At 34.8% G+C, this 18,416-nt stretch overlaps 1 protein-coding gene across 1 annotated transcript in view; it reads right to left on the bottom strand.

Moving 5' to 3' along the window:
* Positions 1–18,416, bottom strand: part of CSRNP3 (cysteine and serine rich nuclear protein 3) — a 210,754-nt gene that overhangs the window by 169,317 nt on the left and 23,021 nt on the right. Inside the window, exon 3 of the mRNA XM_005573356.5 lies at positions 450–538. The gene's annotated coding sequence lies outside the window, so the exon portion shown is untranslated. The remainder of the gene's footprint in view (positions 1–449; positions 539–18,416) is intronic.

The raw sequence follows: 18,416 nt of genomic DNA, 5'->3' as shown, positions 1-18,416 counted from the left end.
AAAACTACAAAAAAAAATTGGCTGGGCGTACTGGTGTACGCCTGTAGTCCCAGCTACTTGGCAGGCTGAGGCAGGAGAATGGCATAATGTGAACCCAGGAGGCAGAGCTTGCAGTGAGTCGAGATCACGCCACTGCACTCCAGCCTGGGCAACACAGTGAGACTCCGTCTCAAAAAAAAAAAAAAAAAAGAAGCAAATTGTAATAACCAGTAGTTCTCCATTAAGACAACTTTTTATTGTGCCTAATTAAACTAAATACTGTATGTCTGATATAAATAGATTTTTAAAAATCTTAATGAGACTTTGTTTAAAACATGTACTTTAAGTCAGATTTAAGTAAGATCATTTTTTCCTTATTATCCAATTGCACATTAGAAACTTGAAACAGATGCACAGATTATATCCCAAATCTGTAAAAGCATGAGAATAATAATGTATAAACTGCTAACCTTGAGATCTCAGGAACTCCAGTATTTTCCTGAAGATTCTATGCCTCTGAAAACATATTTTCAGTCTGTTGATATTTCCTCATTTTTTCCTTAAAAAAGAAAATGCATTTCAGCATGTTACACAAGGTTATGTTTTCAAAGAGTAAACTTACTAAAGGTGCCAACATCATGATTACATAGGAGAAAATCAATAGAAATCTTAAACTATGTGTAGTTTTAAATATAGAACTGAATAATCATATAGTATATAATTTAGCAAACAAAGAATATTCTTCTTAGAACAATGTCGTAAATTTCTAACGATCCATACATGGTTTAACTCATTTGTTTGTCTGGTTTCAATCAACAAATACTATTTGGGACAATAAGTTAAAGATATATCCATTCTATTAAGCAGCATTACACTAGACTTAAGCAACTTTCTAGTCTTTAGGAGATTCATATCTTCAAAACACACAAAAATCCAGGGAAATCAACCAAAATGTTGTAGCTTTTGATAGTCAATAAAAATCACAATGAATATGTTACAGTTCTTGATTTGTTTGATTTGCTTAATGGAAACTATTTCATTATAAAATTAACTCAAATATTTATATATTCATGATTTAAGATAACTTAGACTTTAAGAAAATATACAAAATATTCTCTAAAATGACATACATTAACAAAAATGTTGTTCTTTAAAATTACAGTGCCATAATTAGAAGTGATTAGTGCAACAATTTAGAGAGATGAAACTGGGCAGTAATGATACATACTTTTTATTTACCCAGACTGAATGTATATAATCACTTTTTCTAAATCACTAATGAATTTTCTACTCTTGTATGTTAAGGTAATATTACCAAGTCCATATAAAAATGTAAAAATTTTCTTTAAAAATCAGGTAGAGAAGCTTGTTCATTTATTGTGTTTCCATAGTAGGCAGAACAGAGCTATCATTGATCATAGCCAATGACAATAGCTAGTGTAGAAATTCTACAAATACGTTACTTGAATGAACAAATACCCTACACAAGCAACTTATGCTGCTGTAATTTGAACAAACAAAATACCACAATCTTTAAGAAAAAAATTTGTCTCAGGCAAATTGTGCCTCCAGGATTCGCTTTTTTCCTTTAAACTTTATCAATATCTACATAGATATGCTGAAATAAGGATCTGGAATAAACTGGATTATCTGTGATACAACAATAGCACAGAAATATCAAATTGTGATTGGAATTACAGTGCTAATAGAGGTTATTGAGTCAGTTTGGTTCTGAGTAACCCCAGATTTGGTAGATGAACTTAAGAAACCTCAGAAAAATGTAATCAAAACTCAATTCTGTTATTTTTAATGATTTTTAGATTTTTAAAAAATTGACAGATAACATTGTATGTTTTGATCATTTACAACATGTTTTTAAGTATAATGCATTATGGAATAGCTAATTCTAGCTAATTAATAAATTATACTACCTCATATAGTTATCATTTTTGTGGTGAGAGTATACAGCAACCTCTCTGTTTACATTTTTCAAAAATACAATATGGCATCATTAACTATAGTCACCTTGCTGTACAATTTTAGGTATAATTTTAAATATCTTAAAATTCTATTGAGAACATTACACATTCAAATGATGGCATACTGAAGACCACTGAAGATATAACTTGGATCATCCTTTGCACTTATTTTGAGGAACATTTAAGAATGGAGCTTTCCCTGTTTTCTCTGTTAAAGATGCATATCCTGAGATTACAATCGAAGAAATTAAAAACCAACAAGCAAGCAGCAAGCAAGCACACAAACAGACCTCTCTTTGTGTCCACTGAATATAGACTTTAAAAAGTTAGAAAATATTTGTGGCTAGGCACAGTGGCTCATGCCTGTAACCCCAGCACTTTAGGAGGGCAAGGCGGGCAGATCATTTCAGCTCAGGGGTTTCAGCCTGGCCAACATGGTAAAACTTGGTCTACTAAAAATATAAAAATTAACGGGGCATGGTGGCACACACCTGTAATTCCAGCTACCTGGGCAGTTGAAGCACAAGAATTTCTTGAATCCAGGATGCGGAGGTTGCAGTGAGCCAAGATCATGCCACTGAACTCCAGCCTGGGTGACAGAGCAAGACCCTGTCTCAATAAAAAAAAAAAAAAAAAAAAAAAAAAAAAGAAGAAGTCTTAAGAAAAAAAAAAGAAAAGAAAAGATATTTGCAACTAAAACAAAATAATTAAATTAGATGTTGAGTTGAATATGTCTATAAATAGCATTCATAATTTAAAGTCAACTTTTCTTGTTAGTGAAAATAACTTCCCTATAAATGTAATTTCTTATTAAGATACAATTTAAAATTTCATCCTAGAAATAAAATAAAAGTTTCTGCTGCCATAAAAAGAAAATGAGGATGCTATTTCATTCAAGCTCCCTATTTTACAAATAAGAAAACTGACTATATTAGTGATCTGTAACTAAATCTAAGAAGAAAATTATGGTTTTTTGACTACCCATTATTAAAGTTGAAATTCAAAAACATAATTGTATTTGACAGCCAAATAAATAAAAGTCTTTCTTTAGGCATTAAGATATTCTATTGAGGAAAGCAAAAATATTGAGAAATCTAGTGATCTAAATTTACATATCTTTTTTTTTTTTTTTTTTTTTTTGAGACGGAGTCTCGCCCTGTCACCCAGGCTAGAGTGCAATGGCTGATCTTCGCTCACTGCAACCTCTGCCTCCAGGTTCAAGCGATTCTCTTGCCTCAGCCTCCAGTAGCTGGGATTACAGGCATGCGCCACCATGCCTGGCTAATAATTTTTTTGTGTATCTTTAGTAGAGACAGGGTTTCACCATGTTGGCTAGGCTGGTCTCAAACTCCCACCTCGTGATCCGCCCGTCTCGGCCTCCCAAAGTGCTGGGATTACAGGCGTGAGCCACAATGCCCAGCCACATATCTGTAATTAACCTATAATTTAGACAGAGGCAAAGGTACCCTGGCCTATAGAAGAAAGGGATTCAAACGCTAACCTGTTTGAAAGTAAAGGATATAAAAATAAATCTTATGCATAAAACTGACCCTAACTGAGGCCAGTGAAGCCACTACAGGGAAGTCTACCAAAAAGGAAGACTGTGTGTGGGGATGCAAGCCTTGTAGCCCCAGCTACCCTGAAGGCTGAGATGGGAGGATCACTTGAGCCCAAAAATCCAAGACCAGCCTCTAAAAAAAAATGTTGAAGGAGGAGGAGGAGGAGGAGGAGGAGTTGGGAAGAATGGCATATTCAATGCAAAGGTCCAAGTATTGGGGATCTGGTGCTCAATGCCTGTTCTGTGTACAATGCACAGTAGTCGATGCAGGCGACCATTCCAGTTTAGCCCCTGTGCTGGGTGGATGTGACTTGGGGACACCAGCTGTGTAAGACTGTGTTAAAACAAAAGTATGTGTGCACACATGTGACAGACAGAATTTTAAAAGTTGTGCTAAGATCGACAGTGCTCACCCTGAGGCAACTTTGTAGAGGAATCATCCAGGGATGTAATGTACCTCAGGAAGATTAAGGGGCAGCTACTCTTCCCTTGCAGGATCCCTGGGCACATCACAAAAGATCAACGGGAACTGCCATTTTTCCTGGAATCCTATCTTTATGAGGTGATCACAAGCACATTGGATAGCCTCAACACTGCCTTTTCATACCACCTATGAGTGGGATCCTCACCCTATGGTCGGGCTTAGCAGGGACAAATGTCCTCTATGGCTGATTCAAGGATAAATATAATCATTCCTGGTACTATGAAAAGTGTTTGAGGAGTTTAAAACTTGTAGAAGACTGATAAATGTATACTTATATAAATATAACATCATTTGTCTTCAAACAACTTTGTTATGCTCATTTAAAGAAGCCCAGGGTCAGATATCTGATTGTAAGTTTTATGAAAAATAAGACAGACATAAACCCATATCATCATTTAGAAATGTGCATCTAACACTTATAAATCACATCTGCTCTTTTCTAATATTTGGGGCTTAATTGAGAAAGTCACCTAGAACCAGTTTTTTAACTTGTGGAAATTCCTTCAATATTGCAATGCTGGTGGGGAAAGTAAAGACACCTCCTTGTTCCAGCCTCTTTAGCTTCCTGGTTGCCCATGGAAATCACTGCAAATTGTCCTGCAAATCCCAGCTGCCATCTTGTTTGGCAATGGTCAAGGCACTCTTCCATGTTTTCAACTTTTTATCTAAAAGGGTACCTTTAGTAGGTCAGTGAGGCACATAGCTGTTGTTGGCATGTTTCAATCAGGAGCCAAGCCAGCCTGCACCGAGATCACTGAAGGTCTCGTCCCAATGATAGCACTGACTAAACTATAAAATCACTTGTAATATTTTTAATAGGTGATTCAATGATAAGCTATAAAGAAACAGAACTTGTTTGAAAGGCTGTCATCTTGTTCCTGCCTTTAAAAAAATCTCTTTTGCCAATGCTGGGGTTTTGAGAATATATCTGTTCCTGTCAGAATCACAGAATTTGAGATGTCTAAGTTGATGACTTCTGCATGTCTGGAAGCTTGGCACACATCACAGCCTAAAAACGTCAAAAGGGAATGATGGTCTATGAACACAAGTGGAGTAATTGTCTGATGTTCTCAAGTGATAATAAAACTTCTAAGTTCAGTGAAATAGTTTAATTGCATCTGCAATTGCATCTCAGAATACAGCATTGCATAATTAATATGCCTATAACCAGCACAAGTGTCATTTACTCTGAAGGGCAGCTTCCTGACAGAGCAAAGGGCCTGGGGCAAAGAAATCTAGCAGGAGAGAACAATCTTCTATGTAGAGTTGACCCTATTTTTCTTTTTTCTTTTTGAGACAGAGTCTTGCTCTGTCACCCAGGCTGGAGTGCAGTGGTGCGATCTCAGCTCAATGCAACCTCTGCCTCCCGGGTTCAAGCAATTCTACCTCAGCCTCTCAAGTAGCTGGGACTACAGGTGCGTGCCACCACACCCAGCTAATTTTTTTGTATTTTTAGTAGACATGGTGTTTGACCGTGTCAGCCAGGATGGTCTCGATCTCCTGACCTCGTGATCCACCCACCTTGGCCTCCCAAAGTGCTGGGATTACGGGCATGAGCCACCACGTGCAGCTGACCCTATCTTTTTAAGAGAAGAAACTTCACTGACTGTCATGTTAATTATATTTATAATTCTTTTTAAAATATCAATACCACTCCAATTTTATACCTTCACCTACATGTTGAAGTACAGCTAACAAAAATATATGCAGTCCATAATTGATTCGTCTACCAAACAACAAAAATGAATTTCCATTGTTTTCACATATGTTGAAATATAAGAAACATTATTACATGACAAAAAATGTTTCCAAAAGAATAATAGTACTTAGTCATTCTATTTCAGTAAAGTGGACAAGATAACCAAATTAATCTTAGACTATTTATAGATGAGGTGGTCACCATGGGATTCTTCCATTCAATCCCCCGTGTTCAAAAATGTGCAAACAATTTTCTAAAATTGTTCAGGTAATAATTCTCTATTTAAAGGCATAGGAAGAGGTATTACAATTTCTGGAAATCTGCTAGAATTATAAGAGAATCTAGGTGACAATTTAGGTAAAAATTATAAAACTTAAGGAAATAGATGATCTTCCAGAAAATTATAAATTGGTAAGACTGGCCCTAGAAGAGGTACAAACTAGACTAGACAGGTTACCATACAAGGGATTGAAAAGCATGTTTCAAGTTCTACCACTGGAAAAGGTAAATAAAAACAACAGGGTATAAAGCCTTACAGAAGCTTTATAACATAGGTCTCCACATTACTTAAATCATGTATTCACTAATAAAAACTTTTCTTGACCTGAACACATTTTTCACTCATTCCACAAATGTCCATACTTCCTCACTTACTGAATTTAGAGTCCATTATTCATCATGATAGTCTCTCTCTTGCACACACACTCACCTCCAAGGCCTTTCTCTCTCTCTTCTTCAAACTAGTGTGACCAAAAAACCCACCCGATTAAATTCAGTTCTCCTCCTGCTATGAACCTGTCCCCTAGAAGTTAAACAGATGACTGCAACTAGAGAAAATGTAGGATACTGTGTTATTGACATAACTTTTGGTATATGACCACAAACAAAAGTGGATCCCCCGTAGTGTCTGGCAATCTTATCACACTTTCCTTGGTAATTCATGCCTTGGCTCTATGACATTGCTCAAAGAGGCACCTTTGCCTCTTCAGCCATCCCACATTCCTTCCCACCTCCTCACTCCCAGTTCATGATACTGCTTCTAGGAAAATGGAAAGAGCCACAGTTCAACTTCCTCCCTTTTCTATCACTGCATCCTCTATACACTTAGAATTTGTGATCACGTAGTCTGTCTTCAGTCATGTTATGATGAAGAAACATCCTTCTCCTCCCTAAGGCCAACCCCTTCTCTTAAGACTTAGGTTCCATTTCCTCGCACCAACTTAGGTTTTCACGACTTCAATTATACCCTCTCTCTTCCACATCATCATTTTTCTCCATTTTACTAGATTATGCCCATTTGTATGCAGATATGTTCTAATGTCTCCCATCTTAAAATCATTATTTTCTTTTTCATCAGCTCCCCATCTCACTATCACCCTAATTCTTTGCTCTGTTTTTTAAAAAAACTTTTTTAAAGAGTGCATTCTCCATTCCTCAGCTGCAATTCTACATTGAATTCCTCTCAATTAGGCTTCATTACCACCGCTCTACTGAAATGACACTTATCGAGGTCAGCAGTGAACTGGAATATTGCCAAATCCAATGGTAAGTTTTCAGTCATTATCTTCCTCAATCTCTCAACAGAACTTGACTCTGATAATCACTTTCCCTTTCGTGACGTATTTCTTCACTTGGCTTCTAGGATACTACACACTCCTAGCTTATTTCCTACCTCATTTGTTGATCTTTCTCAACCTCTTTGCCTGATTTCTTCTATTCTTCCTGAACTCTACATCCTTTAGCAGATTCAGTTCTGAGACTTCTCTAATACTGTCCAAGGAAATCAAACCCAATCCCATGTCTTTATGATGAATCTAAAATTTAGATCTCTAACCTGAACCTCTTCTCTGAGCTTTAGACTCATATCTACTGTTTACTCTATTCTGCAACTCCACTTGAATGGCCAATACGCTTCTTAAACATAGTATGTCCAAAAAATAACAATAATAGGTAATAAGGAACAAAGGACAGAAGACACATACTCCAGGCTTCTACCCTCTCTGGGCTTCCTCATGTCAGGAAATGGCATCATCATTTACTAAAGTGCTCTATTAAAACCTAGCTCCTTAGTGAAAATGGCTGATTTTAGGTCCAGGAAAGAGGAAATACAAGATGAGCCTGAAACATTGTATAATACCAGAAAGTAAGGAAGAAGAAAAGTAAGATAGACCAGGGCATGTCAAAAGGATACAACAGCAAACCTGAAAGAGCTCTCAATGGTCAGAGTTGAAACAGTTTAGGCAACAAATATTAATGGTAGTATTATAATCCCAAGGAAAAAATAAACATATATGAGTCTATATGGATCTAAATAAATGGCTGAGTAAACAAGTAAATGAAAGAGAAGAGAAAAACTGCTCCTTACAAAAGGTTTCCAAAGAACATATACAGATCATCCCCGTTTAAGAAGTAAAGTTTTATCACCACCATCGACCTTGACTGTGAACTGGGTTTGGTTAGTTGTTTCAAAAAAACAGAGCATAAGAAATAAAAACAGTAATGCTACAGTGGATAAATCTGGCAGACACTATCTCAACCAACTGACTAATGTGAATATTACTAGTGATACATCATGCTGATATTATATATCTCTGATACGATTCAATATGAAGAGTACTTTACTTCTCTGGTGTTCTTCCAAAAAACCCTTACCCGAAATCTAATCATTAGAAAATATCAGAGAAAACTAAGATTGAAGAACATTCTAAAAAATGTCTACTCATGCTCTTCAAAAAATCAGGATAATAAAAAACAAGGAAAGACAAGCACTGTCACAGATCATCACAAAATGATGACCGAATTCAGTGTGGTATCCTTGATTGGATCCTGTATCAAAAAAAGAATATTCATGGGTAAAATGTGAAATCTGAAGAGTCTGTACCTTGTTTAATAGCATGATACCCAGTGATGGCTTCTTTCTTTGACAAGTGTGCTATCGTTATGTAAGAGGTTAACACTGGGGGAAGCTGGGCAAAGGGTGCATTGGAACTCTCTGTGACACTTATTTTAAAAAGCCTATCAATAATTCATGTTCATCTCTTTCTCTCACACCCCACAGCCAAACAATCAGCGTTTTCTTTCAGCTCTGCCTTCAAGATGCATCCTGAATCTGACCACTTCTCAGCATCTCCACGACTACCACCTTAGGCCAAGTCCCCACATCTTTCACTTCCACTACCTGACAATAACTTCGTATCCAGTCTTGACACAAGTGTCAAATCAAGCTCTTTTCTGGCATCTTATATTTGTTATTATTTCTCCTGGAAGCCTCCTCCTACCCCAGATATTGCATTGCCTACTCTCTCACTTCACTGAGCCCCCAAAATATTCTCTTTGGAGAGGCCTTTTACAAATATCTTTATTTAAAATAGCTATCCCCATTCCTATTCCTTAACCCTACTTTATTTTTCCTCACAGCGTATTTGTGACATTATAGAGCTATTTATTTATTATCCATCTTGATGACTAATGTAGACATCATGAGGGGAGGAGCTTTCTCTCTTAGGATGGATAAACAAACACCTATTACTTGGTATTTATGGGGAAAAGTATAATCTTACCCAAAGCTGATAGGAGTATGTATTTTACTGCCTTTTGGAAAAAGCAATATGCCAGTATCTATTAAGTCAGTGTTAGTCCATAAATGTCTGTCTCATAAAAAGTAAAGTACAAGTCTATAAGGATACTTTTTAAAGAACATATATTACTGCCTTGTTCATAGTAGCATAAAAACTAACCTGAAACAAATGAGCACCCATAGGGGAAAGACAGACTAAACTGTTATATGTCCATACCTTGTAATATTATGAAATTGTTAAACAAATAAAAGTTACTATAATACAGCTATGACAAATAACTTGGGGAATTTCCATAAGGTGCTGTCCAATGAGAAAACCAAGATGAAGAAAAATGTATAGCTATGATCTGTGTTTTTTTTGACAGAAAACCCTCATAGAAAATATGGTCCATTTTTTGACTAAAAATTCCTCTTAGAATATGTAAATGTTTATGATTATTCAATATTTTAAAAACACATAAAAGAATATAAACTAGGTTGTCAACAAGAGTTACCCACAGGGGCAAGAGATGTGAATGAAGAACATAGGGGAAGAAGATAGAGAAGTCAAGCCAAAAAATAAAAAAGAAGAAAGAAAGACAGAAATATTAAACAAAGTCTGTAATATGATAATATCCATGCTTTTAACATAAAATTCTTTGTATGTGTGCATGAAACAGAATTATTCAGGGAAGTCAATTTTAAAATACAAAATGGCTTTTGGACATGGGGCTCACAATTTTTTCAAACAAACATCAACTTTTAAATATAAAATTAATTTCAGGGTTACTTAATCTTACAAAGAAAACAGAATTGCTGGTAGAATTGATCAGATTCCCAGGAAATGCATAAATTCTTACAGATGGTCCTGAGAACACAGCTTAACTGCAGACTATGTTAGTCAGTGTGCTTTCATGTTCAGCTGCAGAAAATAGAAATCGATCCTAAAAAAAGAAAAACTGATATCCACCGATAGGAATAAAAGAGGGAGACATTTACAGAATTTGTTAGCTCAGCTTTTAGTTAATCAAGCAGTCTATGGCACCTACCTTAAGTATTTTCATGGATATGTTCCTGCATGGAAACCATGAGATTTTTGTCCCGGAGAACAAGAATGCCCAAATAAGCTCTTGAATGGTTGCTAGGGCTGCCCTGACAAGTTTCATTCTCTTAAAAAACATGGAAAAAGCCACAGCCTTTCTAGCAATAATATGTCCGTATCTTTTCTGCCACAATAAGGTGTTAGGAGTATCCCAAATAGTCCCCTGTAGAAAGTGCTGAGCACCTAATAAGCATTTACACATGTTTAAGTTCTTTCATTACACCCCAGAAGCATTGCATGTTGTGGCAGACAGAAGGGGTATATAATCATGTAATTAGTCTGACCCCAAATTGGTCTGTTTGTAACAACATGGAGCACATAATGCCAATGTCAAATATAAAGTGTAAATAAAGGGAAAAAATGTATGATATCCATTCTGGATATCATATGAGGGAATTTTATTACAGAAGTCTCTTTGTAAATAGACATCACAATAGATGCCTTTATGATAAAGTGATTTTACCATAGGGTGAATACAGAGGAGCCCTAAATGAAGATTTTTAAAAAAATATAATTAGAGAACTGCAGATTCGACGCTGTTCAAGAGAGAAATATTAGTGGCATGATGATGTAATAAAAGATGCTTAGGTTCTGGAGTACCAAAAAACAGAGGTTGCCATATTCTGGAAATTTCTAACCTCTGTGACTTTAAACAAATTACTTAACATCAGTCTCTTCATTTCTCATATGGGCATATGAACTCCGATTTTATACTATATAGTGAAAATAAGTAAAACATTTTACTTATTTTTATGTCATGGGACTTACAACATATCCTCAATATATTAGTTCTTTTTATTAACCAGAAAATTAAAAAACGAAACAGAATGTGATAGAATATTTATAAATTTAATTAGCAATTGGCTATGAGTAATTTCCACTATTCACTTACAAATAATTTCACTGCTGCAGTGTTGTTTTGAAAAAATATTTAGTTGAGTTTTTTTTCACATTTATGAACTATGGGATCAAAGTGAATTACTAATATGGGGTCCATTGTTATTGGTGACCCAACACATTTTTCTTCCTCCTATGTTTTCTATAACATATTCCACATCTCCTTTCTTGTTAGCACTACAATGGAGAAATGAATGAGCCAGTCAATCAAAGGACCTCATCCACTGGTGACAGTGTTTGATTCAGTGAAGGGTATGAGGCCCACGCTAGGGTTGTCAGTCAGGCTCCAGTTTAGAAAATAGAGTCCGTGCCAGTCAGGCTCCAGTTTAGAAAACAGAGTCCGTGCCAGGTGGTCTAATGATTCCTGTGTGAAGAAATTTCATACAAGGAAGTAGTTACAATGGTTTTGAGGGAGCTGAGACCCCAAATTTAAAAAGGGAAAAGAAACTCAGATATTAGCAACAGTGGTTAGGTGCCACCACCCCTCAGGCTGGAGGCATGAAGGAAGAGGTGATGTAAGTCACCAGAGATCAAGAATGGGTGCTGCCTTCTGGGAGCTGAATCCCTGGGGAGGTTGTTGCATGGAGGCTAGGAATATAAAAGTTGGTCCACTGCAACAAGGCCTGAATCATGAGAAGATGTGGAAGCCACTGGATATACCACCTGAGGCATGGATGGGTGGGTGAGAATATTCTGGTGTATCCCTTCCCCCTGCCCTCCATTGTCCCACTAGTGCATCTTATTTGCTGAACCCATCTGGAAGGGAGTAGGCATGGAAGTTGGGAAGTGCAATTTGCCAGAGATCCTATCTGAGCACAAATGGACACATACTTGACACATTAAAATAATCCTGGAGATCTAAACTGTTGGAGCTAGGCGTGGAAGAGATGCCTTCTTGTCTTCAAGAAGAGAGCAATGTGTATGTCTATAAGTCCAGAGACATTTTCCATAGATCATCTGGGGAACCAACAATCCCATATACAGTAGGAGAAAATGAGTCTTTCGCAGAGTGAAGAGAGATCCAAGTCATGGTGGACAGGATAGGTACTGAGGTTATCATTTGAACCCCCAATCCACTTTGGCCTAACGTGACCTACTCCTGACTCTCGATTACATGAGCTAGGATATCTCTGTTTTATCTAAGCTAGATAGTATAGAGCTTTCATCATTTGCAATAAAAAGTCTTGACTAATATAACCATAATCATTAACTTTGACTATTTTAAAGAAGTACTAGGACAAATGCCTTGTATTACCAGCAAAATAAATGAAATTAAAGAATGCTTGTGGTTATGTATTACCAGTAAGATAAATTAAATGAATGTGGTTATGTTGACAGGCCTTTGTTGCCACAATACTGAATGAATTCTCTCTCTTTTATCTTGAATAAATAATTTAAATAAAAAACCCTCCTGAAGTTAGAAAAGTAATTCCCTTCAGCCTTTTAAGATAGAGGAGACAGTTGTATTCCTTGATTCATGTCTGGTAATCAGACAAGAAGAATGCAGATTAATGCCAGATGAAGGTTATCAAAACAAAAATTCACTACAAAGAAACAAAAACGAAGCTGAAGTTCATCTACAGCTATAGAACATGAGATGCTAAGCAGAGCAGTGTTGTTCTATTTTATCCTACCTCAATAACTGAAGATTTTTTAAAAATTAAGCGAATAATTTATTGTTTAACCCATTTGCAAAAAAAAAAAAAAAAAAAAGGCACAGGAGGCCCAGTCAACTTCTTTATCTATCTACATCCTGAAACCTAATGTTTTGAGTTTTTTCTTCTTCCACTTCAAGCAATGCCTTTATCTTTTATTACTCTCCAATTAAGTGGAAAATAGACATAAATAAATGGGTTTTCCTTTATAGGACAGAAATCACTGGAAACCCAAAGTTGGTTAGTAGTTTTTGCTTGCTTGTTTGTTCGTTTTGACTCCCTAAAACTGAGAATCAGATCTTGTCAATAAACATTTTGTCTGAAGAATGAACTTATAACTCCAATCCCACAAAATTTGCTTCCATTTAATGATGTACTTTTTCCAGGTTGAAGTTTTCTGGAAATGAGAGTTAAGTTTTCTCCAATCCATACAACGTACTAGTTGACAATTATATTTTTTAGCATGGTTGCATGCTAAAAAATGTCATGTCTATTAGTCTGAAGTTCTCAAGCAGAGTATAAGTTCCTTAGGACCTAAACATGCTTTTCAGTCTGCTCATACGCAGCAATACGTCTTCAGTGTAGTCTTTGACATGCGGTGTGCTCCGTTAGCCCTCATATAAATTGAATTTTAATAAACTCTTGAGATATATAAAGAATTTATATATCTTTAGTCATGTGAGGTACTAAAAGCAGAGACATGAGAGTTTCAGGATTTTACAAAACTAATTTTAATGGTAATCAGCATAGGTGGTTAAACTTGATCAGAATCTCAATCTCTATCACTTCCAGTGGTACTGTCATTTTATTCTAATGAATAATACTTTCGATAAGAACTAAAGGACCGCTTGTATTTAATGCAGAATTTTTTAAATTAAAGATTTTAAAAACAGTTTTATTTGTTACATGGCATGGAAATGATGAAAATATTTTTATTTTCTTGTAGAAAGCATAGCATACCATAGTGGTTAACAGTGCCGGCACGGGAGATTGAGCTGGTTTTAAGTTTTTAATACAAGCATTTATAAACTGTGTGGACTTAGATAAGCTACTTATCCCCTTTGCATCTCAGTTTCCTTATCTGTTCCATAAGAATAAACTGTGCTAGAACTACCATCCCTACTCACCTCAAATGTTGTTTTGTGAGGATTACATTATATGATGCTTCAAAAACATTCAACATTAAAATGAAGGATCAGACGCAAGAGGGTTATTGGTAGTGCTGTCTTGTATAACTTTCATCTTATTATCTCTTTTTTATGTGAATTTGAAATGCATTTAAAAATGTATTTTAAGATAATCTTGAACATTTTAAAGGTCTCTTAATGCACATACATTGCCACATTAATTAGATACTCATGTGAAATTAAAGAAATTAATTTAGAATGAAATAGAGTCAAAGGCAATTATAGTTTTACATTAGGAAGGATATTTTTCAGTTTATCATATTAATAGGTCAAAATAGGATTACCTGGCTATGTACTATTAGGAATCTGATACAACTTTACATTCATTATTTATTAGAAAGCATTAATGGAAGAATATCTCCTTAATTTAGGACAAAGTATATCCTATGGCTAAATTAAAGGTGAAATGGTGGAGGCACTTCCATTTTTAAAGCACTATACCCTTTCTAGTACCCAAAATAACCTTTTAGAACATATAATTACAAAATCCCATTCACAGTAGACACAACAATTGTTAAAAACTTAGCAGGGAATATGCATTGCAAAAAGAAAAATGTAAAATTCTGCTGTGTATAAAATAATAGTTAAATACTAAAAGATATCTAATGTGTTGCCTAAATTAATCTACATATTTAGTGGAATTTCAACAGTGTAACAAGTTTGCTTAGTAGCTTAAAAATATTCTTCTAAAATTTAAATAATAATCACGTGAGATAACATTAAACGTTAAGAGTACGGTAGTGTACTGGTTTTCTGTTAATAGTGGTGGGTTATGAAAAATTGAGAACTCTCATCTGAGATAATAAAATTTACTAAAAAGCCATAATAAAACACTAATGCTGTTTTTAAAATAACCAGAGCATGTAATAAAAAGAAAACCACAAACACTGATCACACTATATGTGATAATTTAACATAAGAATAGAATTACAAATAAATAACAAATAATATATTATTTAATATATCATTTTAGGAAAACTGGAAAATTATCTCAATGTCACACAATATGCCAATAAAATTTTCAAATGGACTAAAGGTTTAAATACATATAGAAATTTATGAAAATCATAGGAGCAATTATTTGTGTACAATTGATCTTGGCAGTAGAAGTTTGCCTACACAGCTCCTAATGCTAAATTCATAATATATTTGACAGTATAAATATGTTTCACTAGCAAACACAGATTTAGAAGAAAAGTGACAAAATAGGAAAGATATTGTGTATGCATTCACCAAATAACTAATCCTTAATATTATAGAACAATGAAAAAGAAAATCACCATCATAATAAAAAACCTGGATAGGCAAATTCACACACATACACACATACACACACACACACACATACACGGCAAATGATTAAATACATAAATAATTAGCTTCCTAATATTCAGAAAAATTCAAGTGCAAGCATTGGTATATGTTTTCACTAATCATATTAGTCTGTATGTATGTGGGGGGCTCTATAATGCTTGCATATATGAATGTATTTATACATACACAGAGAGAGAGAGAGAGAGACAGAGGAAGAGAAAGAGAGAGAGCCAGGGTGGGTGGGCGGAAAGAGAGAGAGATTCAGACAGACATAAGAGAGAGAGAAAATACCTAACCAGTTTCGGTAAAGTGTTTGGTAAGGTGTTGAGGAAATACGCACTCACATATTAGAAGTGGGCATATAAATTGGTAACGTTTTCTGGAAGGCAATTAAAAACAATACCCTTTTAACTACGATTTCCACCTTTAGAGATTTGCTCTAAGATTAATCTACAGGTAAGTCATAAACAGCAGTAATCATATTGGTGGAAAATTCTAGAAAACTATTATAATACCAAAATAGATCCAGTTAGGATAAAGTATATACAAATAAATTGTGAAAATATATATAGATTTTTTAAATCACCCAGAAATCTACTACTTGTTGAATATTACCATCTATAGAAAATGTGTGTTTTTCTTTTTCCTTCTGGATCTTATTATAACACGAATTTAAGATTTTATAAAACTTGATGAAATTAATAGAATTTTGCAAACCTCTTTACAAATGTGAATATATTTTATGTCAATAGATACATTTATTCAGCTGTTTTTGTTGATTATATCATACTTAATTATGTGGATTTTCCAAAGATTATTCAACAAATTGCATAGTATGTAGGTTCTGCATACTTTTTCACCATAAGAAAAAATACTGCAAAAATCATCCTTAAAGCTAAAACTTTTTCCTACATTTCAGCTTTTTAAAGAAACAAAGAACTGTTAAATACATCAGCTCTAAATATTTCAACGTTCTAATTTACCAATAAATGAGAACGCTGAATTCTGATTTAGTAATAAATGTAAAGGTTAACGAAACTATATGAGGAGTTTGGCAAGTTACCTAGTTCATACTGGCAGTACTGTATGCATAAATTGAAATCTTCATGAATATCTGATATGAAAACTTATTTTTCAATAAAGCTGAACCTGTTGAAGCAGACCCTAATTGTATTTAACAATCTTAATAGTTGCTATACAATTGGCCTATTTCAGTTGACTCACGTTATGCTTAAGATGAAGAAAACATTTCATCAGTTGAATCTTTTTTAGTAAAAAGTCATGAACATACCAATCAAAAATAAACATATTTAGGAACTAAAGTAAGGAGAATTAAATGAGATAATTTGTTTAAAGCATTGAGCACAATGCCTGCCAAATGATAAAATGCTCAATAACACTCGCTATTCTGATTATTCCCATTAAGCAATGTGAGGGAAACATTGGACAAAGGCCCTGCCATCAAGGAACTTAAAATAATTGTAATTATAAATTTCAACCATTTCCATACTCTCACTTCAAAGCTACTACAGAAGAGCTACTCTGTTGGAAATAATAATGTAGGCTGTGTTTATCCTTTTTGTACTCCATTCTTTAATTTTTCAAATAAACATTTGTTTATCAGACATTGAAGGGCATTTAAAAAACATATGACTTTTCTTATTAATGTTCATGAATTACTTAGTTAACTTAACTCCCTAGGTTTCCTTTTGCAGCCTCTCTAGCTTTATGCCTATTCATAAAAATCCAAGCCAAAAGTATGACATCTGTCTTATGTAACCATGATCTTAGCATAGCATTTCATTATAACTGATTAATGACCACTATAATGGGAAGCCTAATCATCAATTCTTTTGGCACGTAAATAATTCTTGAAATATATATCTATAAATGTATATATATCCGCAATATGTACTAATCTCTCCAAGCCAAAATGATGGTTGTCATAGAAACAGCAAACAGCAGAAAGTCGGATCTGACATAGCAAGAAGATAATGGACAGCATCTTTGGAGGAAATCATAAAATAGGACAGGCTATGTTGGAAAAATTATATATAATATTAATTGCCATGATTTCTTCCAAACCAAGGTTCTCAAAGATGGAATTAAATACCCTAGCCTCTGATAAATTTAAAGTACATACATTTTTTAAAATGTGGGAGTTGTAGGCATTAGAACAAATTTCAAGATCAAATATAAATAACGGCCAGGCACGGTGGCTCACACCTGTAATCCTAGCACTTTGGGAGGCCTAGGTGGGAGGATTGCCTGAGGTCAGGCCTTCAAGACCAGCCTGGCTAACATGGTGAAACCCCGTCTACACTAAAAATACAAAAATTAGCTGGGTGTGGTGGCACTTGCCTATAATCCCAGCTACTCAGAAGGCTGAGGCAGGAGAATTGCTTGAGCCTGGGAGGTGGAGGTTGCAAGCGAGCCAAGACTGCAAGATTGCGTCACTGCACTCCAGCCTGAATGACGGAGTGAGTCTCCGTCTCAAAATACATATACGTGTGTGTGTGTATTTATATTATATATACAATATATATATACACACACACACATATATATACATATGTATATATTCTTTATATAATTTGTAATTAAAATATGTGCATTTTCCATCTCACATGATATTTCCACCAACATTACAATCCAATGGCATAAAAATATGTAACAGTTTATGTATTTTGCATATCTACATGAGACAATTAATGGGACCCAGCACAGAATGGGTCTCACTATGGAAATATCTAGCACTTTTAGCCCTCTATTTAGCAGTCTTCACCAGTTTTCAGGTTTCTTTTGAAAATTGTTTTAATTGAGTTTGAGTTTTTGATGTTTTCTTTCTTTTTCTTTTTCTTTTTTTTTTTTTTGGTGATGCTAAGACTGTTGCAGTTGTACATTAAGGATTGTAAAGAGACTTAAGAGTTCACTATATAAATCAAGTTTCATAAAATTTTTTCAAATGTCTAGAACTGTAAATTATATAACTCAGTCTTTACTACT

This window comes from Macaca fascicularis, chromosome 12 (assembly GCF_037993035.2).
Source record: "Macaca fascicularis isolate 582-1 chromosome 12, T2T-MFA8v1.1".
In the NCBI taxonomy this organism is placed as follows: domain Eukaryota; kingdom Metazoa; phylum Chordata; class Mammalia; order Primates; family Cercopithecidae; genus Macaca; species Macaca fascicularis.
This window is presented reverse-complemented; position numbering and strand designations above follow the sequence as displayed.